This window comes from Erpetoichthys calabaricus, chromosome 2 (assembly GCF_900747795.2).
Source record: "Erpetoichthys calabaricus chromosome 2, fErpCal1.3, whole genome shotgun sequence".
NCBI classification, from domain to species: domain Eukaryota; kingdom Metazoa; phylum Chordata; class Cladistia; order Polypteriformes; family Polypteridae; genus Erpetoichthys; species Erpetoichthys calabaricus.
The window spans coordinates 126,760,321-126,778,694 of NC_041395.2; positions in this window are offsets into that span (position 1 = coordinate 126,760,321).

Below are 18,374 nucleotides of genomic sequence, written 5' to 3' on the forward strand. Positions count from 1 at the left end.
AGTTATTTTGACTGATAAACTACTCTAGCAATCATAAGTTTGAACTTTTGGCCAAAAAAAGTATTCAAAATTGTTCAACATAACATGTCACCTTTATTAAGGCTATTTAATAGTTCAATCAAACTGTGCATGTGCCATAATTTCCAATTGTTTCAATGGGGACTTTCAGCTTTAAAATATTGTAGTAACTCGGCTAGGCTGTCGTGTGACTAGATTACTGTAACGCACTCCTCTCAGGACTATCCAAAAAAGACATAAATCATTTGCAACTAGTGCAGAATGCAGCTGCTAGAATCCTAACTAGGAAAAGAAAATCCGAGCACATTTTTACAGTTTTGATGTCACTACACTGGTTACCTCTGTCATTTAGAACTGACTTTAAAATACTGTTTATGGTTTACAAAGCCTTAAATAATCTTGCTCCATCTTATATTCCAAATCATAACCTTAGATCTTCAAATGAGTGTCTGCTTAGAATTCCAAGAGCTAAACTTAAAAGAAGTGGTGAGGCGGCCTTCTGCTGTTATGCACCTAAAATCTGGAATAGCCTGCCAATAGGAATTCGCCAGGCTGATACGGTGGAGCACTTTAAAAAACTGCTAAAAACATATTACTTTAACATGGCTTTCTCATAACTTCATTTTAGTTTAATCCTGATGCTCTGTATATTCAATTAATTGTCATAACTATTTATGGTGGCTCCAAAATCCGTACTAACCCCTACTCTCTCTTCTGTTTTTTTTTCCCCGGTTTTCTGTGGTGGCGACCTGCACCACCACCACCTAATCAAAACACCATGATGTTCCTACATTGATGGATTAAAAGCCAGAAGTCTACATGACCATCATCATCAAGTCCTTCCATGAGAACCCTAACTACAAAGAGGACTGATCATTTATGTTAGGTAGAATTCCCAGAGGGGGCTGGGCAGTCTCATGGTCTGGAACCACAGCCATCTGGAGTTTTTTTGTTTTTTCTGTCCTCCCTGGCCATCGGACCTTACTCTTATTCTATGTTAATTAGTGTTGTCTTATTTTAATTCTTACTTTGTCTTTTTTTCTTTTCTTCATCATGTAAAGCACTTTGAGCTACATTATTTGTATGAAAATGTGCTATATAAATAAATGTTGTTGTTGTGTGCATGGCATACATGGTCAGCACAGCACTGAAACACAAAGGTTGGCATTAACCAATGGGATGAGCAGAGGGAGGAGTCAAGCCTGTAAATAAAGAAAAACGATGCAGTGTGAATGATCAGTGAGGAGAAAAAGATTAAGAGTTTGAAAGAAGATAGGGGTGCACAAGATCACTTTAGAAATATTGAGTGCTGGTGCCAGGCACAGTGGCTCGAAGCACAAGTGTTGTTTCACCAGGAGCTGAAACAGTCAGAGAGAGGAGCAGTGGAGTAAGTGGCATGTTCTGACTTGAAGAAAAGTTGGGAAAAGTTTGGTGGGCTAAAATACAGGTTTAGCTCAGTTAAGTCACATTCCATGGCCAAAACATTGGAGGAGATCATACATACTTCGTTCACAGCCTTATTCCTTCAAACTTGTTTGTTCCTGCACTTCTCCTGTTTTGAACCTCACACCCTAATCTGCTTTTTTTTTTTTTAGTTTTTTTTTTTGGTTGACTATGTTTGCTGGAATATGTTCCTTTCCTCTACCCAAGAAGAGGTCACCGCAAATGCATCTTGAAATGCATGTTGAAGTACAGTATCTTAATTGTATTTCAGATCTTGGAAAACTTAATCTTTTTGCTGCTCCCATTAGGAGTTCATATTTTTCCTTATCTTTCTTCCTCTGCATCTTGTTCTGTCACACCCACCATCTGCCTTACCTCTCTCACCACATCCATTAACCTCCTCTTAGGCCTTCCTCATTTCCTCTTGCCTGGCAGCTCCATCCCTAACATCCTTCTCCCAATATACCCAGCATCTCTCCTCTGTACATGGCCAAACCAATGCAATCTAGCCTCTTTGGCTATGTCTCCAGACTGTCCAACCTGAGTTGACCTTCTAATATATTCATTCTTAATCCTGACCATCTGTCAGAAATCACTCCTGATACTCTGCTCCACCCACTCCACCATGCCTGCACTCTCTTCTTCACCTCTTTTCCATATTCCTCATTATTATGTACTGTTGATCCCAAGTATTTAAACTCATCCACCTTCACCAACTCTACTCACTACATACTCATTACTCACTACATTCCTCTGGCCTCTTATTCACACAAATCCATTCTTTCTTGGTCCTACTGACCTTCATTCCTTTCCTCTCTAGAGCATATCTTCACCTTTCCAGGGTCTCCTCAACCTGCTCTCATTACAGATCACAATGTCATCCGTAAACGTCATAGTGCATGGGGACTCCTGTCTAATCTCTTATGTCAACCTGTCCATCACCATTGCAAAAAAGAAAAGGTTTAGAGATGATCTCTGATGTAATCCCACCTTAACCTTAAATGCATCTGTCACTCCTTCCGCAGACCTCACCACTGTCTTATTTCCCTGGTACATAGCCTGTACCACTTACACATACCTCTTTACCACACCCAATTTCCTCATACAATACCACAACTCTTCTCTAGGCACCCTATCATATGATTTCTCTAGGTCCACAAAGTCACAATGCAACTCCTTTTGGCATTCTTTATATTTCTCCATCAACACCCTCATAGCAAACATCACATCTGTAGTGCTTTTTTCCTGGCATGAACTCATACTGCTTCTTGCCAATCATCACCTCCCAACCTAGCTTCCACTACTCTTTCTGATAACTTCCTGCTGTGACTGATTTATTCCTCTGTAGTTACTACAGCACTGCATATCACCCTTATTCTTAAAAATCGGTACCAATATTCTTCTTCTACACTCCTCAGGCATCCTCTCAATTTCCAACAACAACAACATTTATTTAAATAGCACATTTTCATACAAAAAAGTAGCTCAAAGTGCTTTACATAATGAAGAAAAGAAAAATAAAAGAAAAAATAAGAAATTAAAATAAGACAACATTAGTTAACATAGAAAAGGAGTAAGGTCCGATGGCCAGGGGGGACAGAAAAAACAAAAAAAAACTCCAGACGGCTGGAAAAAAAAATGAAATCTGCAGGAGTTCCAGGCCACGAGACCGCCCAGTCCCCTCTGGGCATTCTACCTAACATAAATGAAATAGTCCTCTTTGTATTTAGGGTTCTCACGGAAGGACTTGATGATGATGGTAATGCAGACTTCTGGCTTTTAATCCATCACTGTTGGAACATCATGGTATTTTGAGTAGATGGTTGCGCCACCACCAAAAGGACACCAGAAAAGGAAACAGAAGAGAGAGTAGGGGTTAGTACAGATTTTAGAGCCACCATGAATAGTTATTATAATAAATTGTATATACAGAGTATCAGGATTAAATTACAGTGACGTTATGAGAAGGTCATGTTAAAGTAATGTGTTTTCAGCATTTTTGTTAAAGTGCACCACTGTATTAGCCTGGCGAATTCCTATTGGCAGGCTATTCCAGATTTTAGGTGCATAACAGCAGAAGGCCGCCTCACCACTTCTTTTGAGTTTTGCTCTTGGAATTCTAAGGAGACACTCATTTGAGGATCTGAGGTTACGATTTGGAATATAAGATGTCAGACATTCTGATATATAAGATGGGGTGAGGTTATTTAAGGCTTTATAAACCATAAGCAGAATTTTAAAGTCAATCCTGAATGACACAGGTAACCAGTGTAGTGACATCAAAACTGGAGAAATGTGCTCAGATTTTCTTTTCCTAGTTAGGATTCTAGCAGCTGCATTCTGCACTAGCTGCAATCAATTTATGTCTTTTTTGGGTAGTCCTGAGAGGAGTGCGTTACAGTAATCTAGTCGGCTGAAAACAAACGCGTGAACTAATGTCTCAGCATCTTTCAATGATATAAGAGGTCTAACTTTTCCTATGTTTCTTAAGTGAAAAAATGCTGTCCTAGTGATCTGATTAATATGCGATTTAAAATTCAGATTACAGTCAACAGTTACCCCTAAACTTTTTACCTCCGTCTTGACTTTTAATCCTAATCTATCCAGTTTATTTCTAATAGCCTCATTGTATCCATTATTGCCAATCACTAAGATTTCAGTTTTCTCTTTATTTAGCTTGAGAAAGTTACTATTCATCTATTCAGAAATACAAGTCAGACATTGTGTTAGTGAATCAAGAGAATCGGGGTCATCAGGTGCTATTGATAAATACAGCTGTGTGTCATCAGCATAGCTGTGGTAGCTCACGTTGTGCCCTGAGATAATCTGACCTAACAGAAACATGTAGATTGAGAAGAGCAGCGGACCCAGGATAGAGCCTTGTGGAACACCATATAGGATATCATGTGTCTTTGAGTTGTAATTACCACAACTAACAAAGAATTTTCTCCCTGCCAGGTAGGATTCAAACCAATTTAAGACACTGCCAGAGAGGCCCACCCATTGACTAAGGCGATTCTTAAGAATATTATGATCAATGATGTCAAATGCGGCACTCAGATCTAAGAGGATGAGAACAGATAAATGGCCTCTGTCTGCATTTACCCGCAAGTCATTTACTACTTTAACGAGTGCAGTTTCTGTGCTGTGATTTGTTCTAAAACCTGACTGAAACTTATCAAGAATAGTATGTTTGTTGAGGTGGTCATTTAACTGCATAATGACTGCCTTCTCTAGAATTTTACTTAAGAAAGGCAGGTTAGAGATGGGTCTAAAATTTTCAAGAGCAGAGGGGTCAAGATTATTTTCCTTAAGTAGGGGTTTAACTACAGCAGTCTTGAGGCAGTCTGGGAACACCCCCGTATCTAATGACGAATTTACTATGTCAAGAATATTATCAATTAGCATGCCCAATACTTCTTTGAAAAAATTTGTTGGTATTGGGTCAAGGACACAGGTGGAGGGTTTCATTTGAGAAATTATTTTATGTAAATCAGGTAAATCTATCCTAGTGAAAGACTTTAATTTGTTTATTATGGGGTACTGGGGTTTAGGAGGATCCTTAGTGTTGGGGAGATATGTTATTTCTAATATCATTCATTTTTTGATTGAAAAATACATCAATAGCCTCACAGGTTTTACTGGAAGTACTTAGGAGGCATTCCTTTGAGTTACCTGGGTTTAACAGATGATCAATTGTCGAAAATAAGACTCTGGGATTACTAGCATTGTTATTTATAATCTTAGAGAAATAGCAGCGCCTCTCAAGACAGACTGTGTTATTGTATTCTGTTATTTTAACTTTTAATATCTCATAGTGGATAGTTAGTTTAGTTTTTCTCTATTTATGCTCAGCTTTTCGGCATGTTCTCTTTAAATCAGACACTCTTTGGGTCTTCCATGGTATAACAATGCTAGAAGATTTTTTAACTGTCTATTCAGGTGCAACTATGTCAACAGCACCTCTCACTTTAGTATTAAATCTTTCCACCTTACTATTTACATTATCCTCGCTATTGTAGTTGGCACTATAAACGGACTGATTGCTTAGAATGTTTGTAAGTTTTAAAGCTGCTGATGAGTCAAAGAAGCATTTTTTAATAATATGCTTCTCATGAGTGTTTTCTATCATTATTTCTATATTAAAAAGTAGAAGAAAATGGTCTGATAGACCCGTATCAATGACCTGTTTTATATCAACTTTTAGTCCTTTAGTAATCACCAAGTCTAACGTATGACCTGCTTTATGTGTAGGCTGATTAACGAGCTGTCTCAAATCAAAAGAGTCCAGGAGGTTCATAAATTCTTTTACTTTTTGGTCACACTGATTATCTATATGAAAATTAAAGTCGCCGACTATTAAGAGTGTGTCATAGTTCATAATTAAGATTGACATCAAGTCAGAGAATTCCTCAAAGAAAGACGCGTTGAATTTTGGAGGTCTATACACGGATAATACTAGAACGTGAGAATCTCCATGGATAACAACGACAAGAGACTCAAAGGACTTGAATTTACTAAAACTGACATTTTTACATTTTAAGTAAATGTTTGCTAGTCCGCCGCCTCCCTTTTCTTGGCGATCCGCACAAGTAAAACTGTAATCCGGAAGCGCAGATTCGATTAAAACAGCTGTGCCATCTGAGCTAAGCCAGGTTCAATTTAGTGCAATAAAATCTATTTTTCTATCACTAATAAGATCGTTGATAAAAAACGCCTTGTTAGTTAAAGCTCTAACATTTAATAGTGCCATATTTAATGTTTCGGAGGGGCAGAGATGAATACTATGTGCATTATTGATATTTGGAACAGGAACAGTTATTATTATTAACAGGAAGTTATTTTTATTAGTGCCGCTCTGTGTGAATTTTTTGTTTAATCTATAATCTGTTTTTATAGTTTTAATATATTGTTCATCTAAAGTAGTGATTTTAATTAAATTATTGGTGTTTATGCCGTGGGCAGCACGGTGGCGCAGTGGTAGTGCTGCTGCCTCGCAGTAAGGAGACCTGGGTTCGCTTCCCAGGTCCTCCCTGCGTGGAGTTTGCATGTTCTCCCCGTGTCTGCGTGGGTTTCTTCCGGTTTCCTTCCACAGTCCAAAGACATGCAGGTTAGGTGGATTGGCGATTCTGAATTGTCCCTAGTGTATGCTTGGTGTGTGTGTGGGTGTGTTTGTGTGTGTGTGTTCTGCGGTGGGTTGGCACCCTGCCCAGGATTGGTTCCTGCCTTGTGCCCTGTGTTGGCTGGGATTGGCTCCAGCAGTCCCCTGTGACCCTGTGTTTGGATTCAGCGGGTTGGAAAATGGATGGATGGATGGATGTTTATGCCGTATTGCCTTGATTTTCTACGTGCATTGAGATTGGTTATTAGAGTATTAATGTTGAGCACTTTTACGGAAGATTTTATTAAACAATTATCATGTGCTAGCACAGCAATAGCATTTTGGAAGGGGTTAAGAGAAGAGATAGTTAGTCAAGATAAACAAATTACCTTAGATATGTTTTCGGGCACCGAAACTGTTCGGATGCAGGCCATCTCTCTTGAAGAAACGCGGCCATTCCCAAAAGAGGTCTCAGTTGTTGATGAATCCAATGTCTTGATTCTTACAGAAGCCTTGCAGCAAGTTGTTTAATTCTAGCAGACAACTGTAGTACTCTGATGAGAGGTAGTGGACCTGAAATGAAGATCTTTGCTGATGGGGTCCTCTCCTTCTTGTCTTTGATTAGTGCTGCGAAGTCAGCCTTGAGGATTTCCGACTGCCAGTGCCTTATGTCGTTCACGCCGGCATGCAATACAATCGCTCCAACTGCCCTCTTCTTGTGCTTCTCATAGATTGCCGGCGCACATCTCATCGCATCTCGGACACGAGCACCGGGAAAACAAGAAATAAAAGATTTTCGATTAGGGCATGCGATATTGAGGTTTCTAACAATCGAATCACCTACCACTATTACATCACCAGGGGTTGAAGGCAAACTGGGGATACGGAGAGGGTCGAACCGGTTCTGAGTCGAGATGCTCACCTGAGCCGATGGAGGTGTTCTAGCCTTGAATCCCCACCTGCATAGCTGAAATACGCAGAGGTCTTCATCAGTGTTGTCGTCGCTCCTACGAGGTGCGGGGGTGAAGTTTACTTGAGCGGCACAACGCGGGTTTGATGTTACGCCGATTTCAGATGGCGAGGATGGTTTATCCAGCAGCTGAGCCTTCAGATCCCTAAGGTATCTTCGTCTGGACAGGAGTTTCTGAATCTGTTCGTCAAGTGCCTGGAGTTCTTCTACGACGACGGCAACACGATTCATCTTACTGTCGGCTATTGTCTGCTTCTGCTTTCGCTTCTGCTTTGTGCCCTAGGAAGAATGAGAGAGAGAGAGAGATTGGTTAGCCAAGAATGCATTAAACAATTTGGTTAAAAAACTCCACTGCCATCTCACCTAAATACCTCCATGCTTTCACAGGTATATCATCGCTTCACAGTTGTCCTTACTTCCTCTTTGGTATTCTGTTGCACTTTCTGGTTTACTCTATCAACATCATCCAACATTATCTCTCTCTCATTCTATTCATTCGTCAACCTCTCAAAAGACTCCCTCAATCTGCTCAGCACACTACCCTTGCTTGTGAGTACATTTCCATCATTATCCTTTATCAACCTAACCTGCTGCTCATATTTCACAGCTTGGTCCCTCTGTCTAGCCAATTGATACAGGTCATTTTCTCCCTTCTTACTGTTCAACCTCTCATACAACTCACCAAAAGCCTTATCTTTAGCCTTCTCAACCCCTCTCTCCACCTTATGCCTTATCTCCTAGTACTCCTGTCTACTTTCTTCATCTCTCTGACTATCCCCTTTCATTCCACCACCAGGTTTCATTGTCCTCCTTCCTCTGTCCATATGTTAAACCAAGCACACTGTCTCCCTTACCACTTCTGCTGTAGCTAACGAGCTATCTGGTAACTCTTCAATGCCAGCCAGTTCCTGTCTTACCTCGTCCCTGAACTCCACTTTAGAGTCTTCCTTTTTCAACTTCCACCATTTGATCCTTGGCTCTGCCCTCACTCTCCTCCTCTTCTTGATCTCCAATGTCATTGTACAGATCCTACACTGCCTAACTACATTTTCTATTGCCAGAACTTTGCATTTTCCAATCTCTTTCAGACTGATCCTCCTGCATAGGATATAATCTACCTTTGTGCATCTTCCTCCACTCTTGTACGTCACCCTGTGTTCCTCCATCTTCTTAAAATACATATTTACCACAGCCATGTCCATCCTTTTTGCAAAATCCACTACCATCTGACCTTCTGCATTTCTCTCCTTGACAACATACCTACCCATCATCCCTTCATATCCTCTGTTCCCTTAATCAACATTGTCCATTGATATCTGTTCTAATCACCACTCTCTCTCCCTTGGGTACACTCTCTACCACTTCATCTAACTTACTTTAGAAATCTTTTCATCCATCACACACCCAACTTGTGGAGCATATGTACTAATAACATTCATCATCACACCTTCAATTTCCAACTTCATACTCAACACTCTGTCCAAAACTCTTTTCACCTCCAAAACACTCTTGACATAAAGTTCCTTAGGAATAACTGCTATCCCATTTGTCCTCCCATCCACACCATGGTAGAACAATTTGAGCCTGCCTCCAATATATCTGACTGTACTTCCCTTCCATCTGGTCTCTTTCACACATGATATATCAACCTTCCTTCTCTCCATCATATCGACTAACCCTCTCCCTTTACCAGTCATACTGTCAGCATTCAAAGCCCCTACCTTCACTTTCACTCTATTCACCTTCCTCCTCTCCTCCTGCCTCCAGACATGCCATTTCCCCTCTTCTTCTCCTTCGGCCAACAGCAGCCCAATTTCTCCAGCACCCTATTGGCTAACAGTAGTGATGGTGGCCATTGTTAACCCTGGCCTCGACTGATCCTGTATGGAAATCTGTATTGTTGTCCGCATATTGATGTGGCAAAATTTTACACCAGATGCCCTTCATGATGTAACCTTCAACATTTATGTGGGCTTGGGACAGCATGAAAAAACACACTGGTTTGTGCATCCCCGTGGCTGGGTTCAGATATCAGAAAATGATATTCAGATATCTTGAAATAACTTATCTTAAAATCTTAATAAGCATTTTGTTTGTTGTGAAGTAAAATTTGAAATTTCTTGAATTATTGTATATTGAGAGCAAATGGATCATAAATCCACTTTGAATATATATTCATCTTCTAAACTCAATTAATCCTGAGCATGGTCAAGGGATAGCTGGAGAAAGCACAGGGCGCAACACCGAAACAATCCCTGGAGTCAGTTCATCACAGGGTGAACACACAGGAGTTGAATCTGATGTATCTGAAAATGCATTTTAGATATCTCAAACAGAATCTCAATGTAAAGATACCTGAATTAAGATATTTTGATTGCATTTTCAAATGACATAACTGTATTTTGAGATACAGTATCTGAAATGCAGTTCATATGCTATAAGTCATTGAGATGGCATAAAGTCTATATTCTAAGACGGAGTGTCCTTGAGTTACCCAATCCCAACTTTCATGTAAAATCTATGCATACCAAAATTATAACACAAATAGCCACTAACTCAGCTTTATCTATACAGATAAATGAACACATTGGAAGCACTCCACTACAATGCAAACTCCTCTACCAAATTTTGTACATATGGTGACTAAGCAGAAATGTTCATTGTCAGTTCAGTTTAATTTATTGTCTTAGTATCCCACAGTACAGTGAAATGTATTTGTTTCTAGTTCTACTGGTGTAGACACATGGAGTGTTAATACATGGGACAACAACATAGCAAACACAATATTAAAGAAGCAATGGATATGTGAATGTTGTACATCATGTTATGTTCTTTTGTATTCCTGTATAACTTCAGCTAATCTAACTTAATCATCATTTAAGAGTTTATGTTAAGTAAAAACTAACTGATTAACTTGTTATTAGATAGGTGGTGCTGTGAGACAAATGTTAGCAAACAACAATGATAAGGTGAGATTGTCAAGATACCAAAGAAAGGAGATACCACAGACTGTAATAATTTGCAGAGAATCATGTTACCCTCCATCTTGGGAAAGGTCTTCTTCTGCATAATGTCATGGTGACTACACGATGCAGTCAATGCCCTACTGCAAGAAGAACAGCCTGACTTTCGACAGGGATGATCATGTAGTGACAAGATTTTTGTTTTTGTAAAATGCTACTGAGCAAAGTGTTGAGTATCAGAAAGCATTCCTTCAGAATTTCATCAACTTCATGAAACCGTTTGACAGCATGCATTGAAAATCCTTGTGGCAGATCCTACAAATTTATGGCATCCCACAATGCTTTACTGACATCTTTCAAGATCTATAACTCAACTGAACATGCTGTGTAAAAACCAAAGATGGGGTTAGAGACAAGTTCTCATTGAGACTGGAGTGTGGCAAGGGTACGTTTGGTAACCATTTCTATTCAGCACTGCAATGGATTTTTTTATGCTCCAGGTGACAGGCGGTGCATGAACTTGCATTCCTTGGAGAAAACAAACCCACCTCATAGACATGGATTTTGCCAATGATGTGGTACACACAGCGAAACAGAATTGCCACTATGGACCAAAATATTAAAGCTTGAAAGTGAAGTGGGGAGGTTGCTCTCCAGATCAATGTCAAGAAGATAAAAGTCAAGAGGATCAATTGTGTCACTAGTCTATATATTACTGTAGGTAGAAAGAGAGTTGAGGACTGTAATGGTGATGGACTGTGAGGAGTTGGTTGGCTGTGATGGTACTTTCCATATATCTGGAAAGTACCATCACAGCCAACGGAAGGATGGATGAGGATATGTGACAGCAGACTAGCCAAGTAGCCAAGCTGTTCTAACATACTGTATGCATCAAATCTGGCTGACATTGCACACCGACTGCGGCTTTCCAATAGCATGGTGGTACCAATGGTATGCTAGTGAAACATGAAGGGCAACAAAAAAACATGACCCAGGACCTCAATGTGTTCCAGCAAAGGTGTCTCTGATGCATACATGACATCTCATACCTTGACCACATTACCAATAAGGAAGTGCTACAGAGGAGTTGGCTCCCGAAGGTGGAACACATTGTTACCAGCCATTAAATGTGTCTAACAGGCCATGTCCCCAGGTTGCCAGCACACCGGTTCCCTGGGACAACGATGAATTGGACACCAAGAAATGGAAAAAGGAGGCAAGGGCCCCCTTTCAAGACCTGAAGAGTGACATGTAGAGAAGATAGCAAATCCATCAACATCAAGAAGAAGGGAAGAAACTCCAAACTTTCGCACCACAATTAAGAAAGCACACTCCACAGAAAAATTAATTAAAAAAAGAATAACATCAAAAGTAATAACTATATTTTCATTTTTGTAAAATTTCTTATACATGTAAATCTAACACTAAAAAAAATTCTGATTGTAAAATAAGAGAAGAATTAGGAAGGACAGTTCATTAATCAATTAGATTAATTAAAGGTAAAAATGACTCACTGATTTTGAAAATAGCTGAAACAAAATTCAAAAGAGAAAGACACTCAATTTGAGTAGCACTGCACTAGGTTAAAGGCATTCAGCAAATCTTTTGCATTTTCATATAAACATGAAATAAATTAAATTCACTTGAATGCCCCATGCAACCACCTTCATTGCCAGTTTTTTTTGTCTCCTTTCATCCGTTTTTTCTGTCAACACTCTGAATGAAAGTGGGCGTAGGCATTTGAATGTCTGCAGCAGAGAACATGATGCCTTGGGTTGTAAACAAGCAAGACTGAAAGCAGCTTAGCTCATGAATCCCTGTAAATGTTTTTATTCTTTTGAAGAACATGCTAATGGAATGCTTTCTGTCCTTGGCTGGTTTCACTTAAGTACATTTCTCCTTCTTTATTCTGTGAGCTTTGTTCTGTAATTACCCATTGGTTACATGTCTGACTTTTTTCACTACTGTTCTGGCAAGGATGCTCACAAATAAAACAATCTGTTCTTCAGTTTCTAGCATTTCCATTTTAAAAAAATGTTTCACCAACGTGAGCAAGATATTTGCATATCATTATAGTAGTATGCCTGCTTTGAACAAAGATATGTCTCTCTATTATAAAAGAAAATTTTGAGATGAGACTATTGCCAAGAGATTTTTTCAAGTCCCGCCCTCCTCTCAACCATTTCAAGTTAACGGTCCATGCCCACGGTCCTGTCACCTCTCATTCGTATGAATGCTTTTGTCAGACACAGTTCCTGCACTCTCAGCTCTTATAAATTTTTACGTTTTCCTCACTTTAAGTTCCCAATAAAAGAACACTTATTATGTCCAAATCCCAAAGGGTTTAAGGGTACCGAGAAACAATGAATTCAAACGAATTAACGCGAAAATTGTTGATCGGTTACATTGGTTAAATGCGGATCAATAGACTATGCTGAAACAGTTGGTGGTGATGGTGCGGAAGATGAAAACATCAACTTACAATATTCCATAGAATATCAACAACCATTAACACCGTCCAGTCTTCCACTTTATTACTGTTGAAAGAAGGATAGGACAAGATTAGTTGTATTCAAAATTGGTTGAGCAATTATGACATGTATAATTTTAACAGGCGACAAGAAAGGTAATGTAGTACATCTTCTGCAGATAATGTTAGACACCAAAGGAGATCTTGATATGCCATTCGTATTAAAATGGTTACAATTATTTCCCGTTAGAACAGCTTTTGCTGTGACAATTAACAAATCACAGGGACAAACATTCAAAAAAGTCAGTTTATTTATTAGAGAGAAAGAAACGATTTTCACTTACGGGCAGTTATACGTTGCGTTGTCATGATGTAACTCCAAACACGGAATCAAAATTCATTACGATATTGACGAAAAGTTAATTCCAAATATTGTTTTTACTGAAGTTTTACAGTAAAAGTGTAAATTTAAAAAGTATTAAAAAGTATTTTAAAGACAAACAGAACCAAAACGTATAACGCAACGAATACCTTTAATGCAACATGAAACATAGGGGGTCCATGGTTGGGTTTCAGGGAGCCAGATTAAAAATGAACATTTATATTCACTATATGGCTCGGTACTGTTGATTTAGAGTAGCTGTAGTAGTAGTAGTAATGGTAGTAGAAAACATAGTAGTAGATCTGTTTTAATTTGTACAAGAGGATTGTATTCATAATTATAATGGGGGGTCATTATTTTTTGCATAAAAAGGATTTTTGTTTAGATTATTTACTTTAAAGTTTAATAATACTTTGTAAATGTCATATATGTATGAGACAATCAAATCTCGATAAATAAAGTACATTACATTAATTGAATGCAAAGTTGCGTTAATGTGAATTTTTCTGGGGAAAGACGTCCATAGCTTTCATCAGATTCTTAAAGGGGTCAGTGACTCAAAAAAGGTTAAGAATCACTGCTCTAGACCAAGTAACATATACTTGGTCATGTGTAAAAACTGGTGATGAAAAATAAAAAATAAAAAAATGTAAAGTTTGCCTAGTGATGGAAAAGGAGGAAATGAAACATGTGCTTGTAAACCCAATGTAAGACTATGCTTCAAAACAAGTTGAAATGTAGTAAGGAAATTAATGCATTAACATAGTTAAGAGTTTCTTTCCAAATAGTCAGAGGGTTGGGGGTCATCAGGAACTATTTACATTGTTGCTCCAAAGGGGGCTTTTCCCGCAAATTGTAAAGAAAATTGTATGCAAATTTAGAATTATGTGCAAAATGAAAACCTCCAAAAATGATTGGAAAAAGTATTAAAAAATTGCATCATAAAGTATAACACAAACACACAAACTAATTTTAACTCAGGTGCAGATTAATTAAAAGCAATATTGTTAAAAGCATGTCAGTGCATTTGATCATTTAATTTAAAAATAATGTAAGGCAGCTGTTTAAAAATAACTGTGAGTTCACTTTTTGAGTGACTTGTAGTAACGTGTACTCTTCAGTATGTTAACCACAGTGTTTATATTCATCATCATTGGGAAGTTACGATAATACAACAATGTATTCATAAAATACTCTTGTACATTAAAAATTTTCATTGATTCATTGCAGTTTTTTAAGGAGACACAGAGAAAGAGGAGGGTTTGACATGGTGGAAACATCAAGTGACATTTGTCAATCATTCTTTCTGCAGAGGGAGGTAGAAGAGAGGCATTAGATAACAGTGCCAACCTCTGGCTCGGAGGGTGATTCCTATCAATTGAGCCCTAATGTTCTCTCCCAATCGCACGTGCATTACACAGGACATGCATGTTTGCAGTCAGGATCAACGTCTGCGCTGATTCTCCAAAGGTGCAATGGTCTGAGGCATGCATCAGGGTCATCAGCTGGTGTTGACCTTGGAATAAATTGTAATATTTGTAGAAAATCACCAACAAAAACACTGACTGTTTCTTCAACTAAATCCTTGTAATTGCATAGGTCCAGATGAGTTTGCTCCAGAGGCTCCAGTCGCATTCTGTGTGCAATGGTGTCCTCATCCCAAATGGTCATACTGCACTGCTGAAGCAGCTTGGCTTGTCCTGATCCTTTTAGATTATCACATGAAGGACTGTCACCATGAGCCAAGTTCATTTTCAACTTGAAGACCAACTATGCTTTGTGACCTTTAGCAAGCAAAGTGGAAGTGATTCCAGAAGATATCACAGCAAGTATGATTTTTTAATGACGATTTTCTGAGACAATAATTATGTGTGACAAATCACTTTTCTCAAATACAGAACAGTGCTTTTCCAATTTGACATCTCAGATGTCATAATCTGGGAAAAAGCACCATCCTTAAAATGAACCCCTTCCCTCAATGGTACTCCTAAGTAGGCTATGGTCTCTTCCTGAAAAGGTGCGATACGTGTGCAAGATATTGTCATGATTGGACCAAGAGTGTGGAACTGTATAAAGAACAAATACCTGTACACACTCACACACATTGAGCTTTATACAGTAGGTGTAAGCCTGTGCTGTAAAAAGTGTGGGCTCCTAGAAACTATTGAAATCCAGATGGACTGGAATTGGAGAAGGACAAGCAAACGGTGATTGCATTCACTACACTCTTGGCATGCAGACTTATTTTGTTAAATTGGAAGAATCCTAATTCTCCTCTTATAAGTCAGTGGGAAACCGATGTTTTATATTATTTGAAATTGGAAAAAATCTAATTTTCAGTTAGAGGATCTGTACAAAATTTTTTCAAAACATGGCAGGATTTAATCAATATTATTTTAGAATAAGAGAATTAACTATTATTGCATTTAACTCCCTTCTCCATCTCTTATTTACATAGATATTTACTTCTCCCCTTCTTTTGTCTAATGTTGCCTTATTAAAAAGCTTAAAGCAATTTTCCTTTAGCTAAGCTCTCCTTCTCAGGGGTGGGGTTTGATTTGTCTTCAAATTTGTTGGGTTATAAATTGATCTGTTTGTATGGAATGATTACAATGAAAATTAATAAAATAAAAATATTTAAAAAAATAAATAAAATAAAAAAAACTATTGAAATCATCAGAAAAAAAATTGAAATGCAGAGTCAGCAGTTTCATTTTGCGGACGTGGTCGTCCCCCTTGTCTATCAGTGGCTAAGTGAATTCTCTCCTCAGAGGTTTCATTTTGCCAATGTGCTCGCCTTGCTAGTGTATTAGCAGATAAGCAAGTTTGTCTTTTGTCGGCAGTATATGATAGATTATAGCTACACCTAGAGTCTGTACCTTGTGATGCCATCATCACTCATTCATTTTAGGATATTATTCCAAGGCCAGAAAGAGTAAGCTGGTGTCATCAAATGCCACATCAAAATGCGGAGGAGGAAAAATAAAATTGGTAAGAAGAGCAATATGGCTTAATCTTTGAATTAAATGCTGACACTGACAGGGGATCTTTTAAATTAGTAGAATTCAGGCAAATTCAGGTTATGCCTCCTAAACCCATTGTATTTGCTATCTGAACGGTAAGAAAGTGTGCGTTTTGAAATCACAGTATTCACTCTGGAAAATGGACATTAATGAGTTTTACAAGATAAGTGGCAAGGCACCCATACACATTATATCAGCTCTGAGTATAACTGCAGAGACCTAAAAAGTAGAGATACATGTGTATTACTCAGAAGCACATGCTCCCTGTAAATTGGGTTCTTTAATTTAGAACCTATTGCGAGACCAGAAATAATCTCACACCCCAAAACGGGTGATAGAAGACAAAACACTTTGGAAACTTGAAAGGAAGTAAGCACTTTGCATAGCTTTACAGTCTGGTTTAGCTTGGAACAAACAGTTCTGAAGGCATCACATCCACCTTACCACATACAGTATGAGTCCCTTCTACAGCAGGGGCAGGACACGTTTCTTTTCTGTTCCTGAGTTCCTAGACTCTTTACCAGTGAAAAAGTGACTTTCATTGTAGAAACATTCAGAAGGTTGTATTGCGTGATGACTTCCAAAAATAAAGTACTCAAATGTTAACTCATGAAGAGAGCAACAAAAGCAATATAGTACTTTCCCCTTTAATCATCTTATTCAAGTATTATTTATAACAACTGTCCAATGAATGCTACAACTTCAATATACTGTATGCCTCTTTCTCTCACGCCAGTCGGAAATTCTATTAATTTCTAGGTCTGCAGCTGCAATTTTGTTTTCTAATTCTCTGGATGTTTACTGTACATTGCAGAAATGCCATTTTCTGCAGCTACTGGAGGGTCTTATATTCCCAGTACAAGCTAAAATACTTAATATGTATAAACACACCAGCTACATCTAATTATAAAATAAAGAAGTGGAGGAAAGAATTATTTTCATTTGTATAACATATATTATAGTGACCTAATAATTATTAATTACATTGTCATCATGCTACAACATAGTCACATTTTCTAGTTCTATTTATGTGCCTTGTTTATTAAATTTGGAAATAATGTATCTAAATGGTGAACATTCCATTGTTAAAATATTACACTAGTCAGTTTCTCCTGATAAAAATGAATGTTTATCTTGGGGTTCTGCCTATTATGAAGTTGCCTTAATTGACAAACTGGAAAATGTTGATGACTGCAGTAATGTGAAAACTAAAGGAGAGATATTGTTATCGTCACTGGATGTTTTATACTGTAGCTTTCACAAGGAGGGGTCGGGTTATCTGACACTTATACAGAGAAAACAATACAATGTATTTTAAAAAGAAAACAATAAACCTTAGTGTGGATTAAACAGTTTATTCTTTGTCTTTTTACCAGTTTTGCAATCCATTCTGTTGAAAGGAAATCGTAAACTCACTATAATTGCCAAGGAGCTGAAATGCTGAAATGCAAAGCCCAGCAACTACATGAAAAAACATCCTGTCTGTTTTACACCAAATAATTCATTTGAAAACTGAAAATAGTTGCTGAACAATTTATTTCTGCAATCACTTGGCAGACAATTTCATTACACATTAAAAAAAGCACTGGAACCCTACAGGGAGGCACATAAAAACAATTTAATGATCTGTTTTTGGTAGCGTCTGACACAAAGAAGATGTTGGACTAAACTGCAACAGTGGCAGAAATTATGTTGTGCTACTCACTTTCAGCATTCGAGTTCTGGATGTCTTTTGCTTGGAAATGCTATCCTCAGCATGCAGCTGACTTGAAAATAGTTAAAATGAAGCAATTGCAAGACATATGATTAATGAATTTACATGAGGGCAGCTTGCGTCTCTGTGTTTGATGAGAGAAATAAGAGAGAAAGCATTTTTTTCTGCTCACTTGAATGAACTGAAGGAAACGTTGCATTAAGGACCTCTGCTGCTTTTTTTTCCCTTGCGTTAAGAATAATTTCATTGGAAATGTTTGTTTATTTATTTTGAAATTTTCCAGTTCTGCC